The sequence below is a fragment of the Pteropus vampyrus genome, unplaced genomic scaffold (assembly GCF_000151845.1).
Source record: "Pteropus vampyrus isolate Shadow unplaced genomic scaffold, Pvam_2.0 Scaffold13167, whole genome shotgun sequence".
Lineage (NCBI taxonomy): Eukaryota > Metazoa > Chordata > Mammalia > Chiroptera > Pteropodidae > Pteropus > Pteropus vampyrus.
This window is the reverse complement of record NW_011901948.1, coordinates 1,966-4,291: the sequence shown is the minus strand read 5'-3', so window position 1 is coordinate 4,291 and position 2,326 is coordinate 1,966. Positions and strand designations below refer to the sequence as shown.

Genomic DNA, 2,326 nt, shown 5'->3' with positions numbered 1-2,326 from the left:
AAAGCATATTTTTGGGGAGTAGAGGACATAGTGACTGTGACAGGCTTTTGTTGATAGCATCTGGGCTGGAGAAGCAAACATTATCCCAAATCGTGGAAGGAGAAAAAGCGTGAATGTTTTTACCACGGCATCTAAAGAGTAATTTTCTTGAACAATATTTGTGGGGGGTGTGTGTGTGTGTGTGTGTGTGTGTGTGTGTGTGTGTGTGTGCGTGTGTGAGAGAGAGAGAGAGAGAGAGAGAGAGAGAGAGAGAGAGAGAGAGAGAGAGAGAGAGAGAGAGAGCATCCCATAAAACCGATGTGCAGGAGGGGGATGTGGGAAGAACGAGAGAGAAAGGAGAGAAAGAGACGCTGAGTGAGCTGAGAGCCAGCACGGCAGAAATTCAGATGCCCGCGAGACAATCAGAGCCTTCTTCGCCGAGTAAAAGCTGCTTTTCTATCTCCCGGCCTTTCATTTGCATGTCCACAATTTTGCACCTGCAGGTCTGTTCCAGAAGGCGATCATCCAGAGTGGGACCGCCCTGTCCAGCTGGGCAGTGAACTACCAACCTGCCAAGTACACTCGGATATTGGCAGACAAAGTCGGCTGTAACATGCTGGACACGACAGACATGGTGGAGTGCCTTCGGAACAAGAACTACAAGGAGCTCATCCAGCAGACCATCACCCCGGCCACGTACCACATCTCATTCGGCCCCGTGATCGACGGGGACGTCATCCCGGACGACCCTCAGATCCTCATGGAGCAGGGCGAGTTTCTGAACTACGACATCATGCTGGGCGTCAACCAGGGCGAAGGCTTGAAGTTCGTAGACGGCATCGTGGACAATGAGGATGGTGTGACGCCCAACGACTTCGACTTCTCCGTGTCCAACTTCGTGGACAACCTCTACGGTTATCCGGAGGGGAAGGACACCTTGCGGGAGACCATCAAGTTCATGTACACGGACTGGGCAGACAAGGAGAACCCCGAGACGCGGCGGAAGACCCTGGTGGCTCTGTTTACGGACCACCAGTGGGTGGCCCCCGCCGTGGCCACGGCGGACCTGCACGCTCAGTATGGCTCGCCCACCTACTTCTACGCATTCTACCACCACTGCCAAAGCGAAATGAAGCCCAGCTGGGCCGATTCGGCCCACGGCGATGAAGTCCCCTACGTCTTCGGGATCCCCATGATTGGCCCTACAGAGCTCTTCAGCTGTAACTTCTCCAAGAACGACGTCATGCTCAGCGCAGTGGTCATGACCTACTGGACGAATTTCGCCAAAACCGGGTATGTTCTCCCCCACCCAGGGTACGGCCAGCCCTCAGCGTGTCAGGCTCCCCGCTGCGAGCTGTATGTCCATGACCACACGCAAGCACGCACACGCACACACGGACACACGCACGATAATAGTCACTTTTCTCCATCCATGGAGACCGTGTCTTTTCTTTACCCCTAAGTCGCTCTCTGTCAAACCAGATTTTTTATGGCGATGCGAGCTGCATGCTGAAAATTCTGTTTTGTAGCTGTTGGTGTAGGATTTAGACATATTTGTAGCTGTTGGTGTAGGATTTAGACATATTTGGCAATTCTATTGAAAGCTGATCGAGGGGTTTCAAATCTAAATAGGATCGTGTCTTATTTGGTAAAAACAAAAAATAGGGTCATCAAAACGCATGTGGTACATGGTAATTTGTGCTTATGGTGTAGCCGTAGGAATGAAGTAGATCTCACACTAACTGTAGAGAGCTGCTACATGTGTGTGTGTCTGTGTGCATGCGTACCCGCACAGGCACACCCCGTCTTACTGTGCTTTGCTTTGTTGAGCTTTGCAGATACTCTTTTTTTTTTTTTTTTAACAAATTTAAATTAAGACCTTCCACCAGCAAAAAGATTCCAAGTCACTTCAGGCTCGGATAACACTTAGCAAATTTTTTAGTGGTAAGGTATTTTTAATTGAGATATACACATTATTTTTTACACACAATGTAGTCAGTAGACTACAGCATAGTGTAAACATAACTCTCATATTCACTGGGAAACCAAACTATGCATATAACTCACTTTACTTAAGATATTAGCTTTATTGCAATGATCTGGAACACAACTGGCAATATCTCTGAGGTCTGCCTGTAGATAGACATATAGATGACAGATAGGTGGAGGGATAGATAGATAGATGATAGATAGATAGATAGATAGGTGATAGATAGATAGTAGAGATAGATGATGGATAGATAGATGATGATGATAGACAGATGATGATGATAGACAAATAAATGATAGATAGATAGATAGATAGATAGATAGATAGATAGATAGATAGATAGATAGATAGATAGAT

The 2,326-nt window shown here is 47.3% G+C and overlaps 1 pseudogene; it reads left to right on the top strand.

Annotated features, from left to right (window-relative positions):
* The first annotated feature begins 427 nt into the window (after positions 1–427).
* On the top strand, positions 428–1,512 carry LOC105310848 (annotated as a pseudogene).
* The last annotated feature ends 814 nt before the right edge of the window (positions 1,513–2,326 follow it).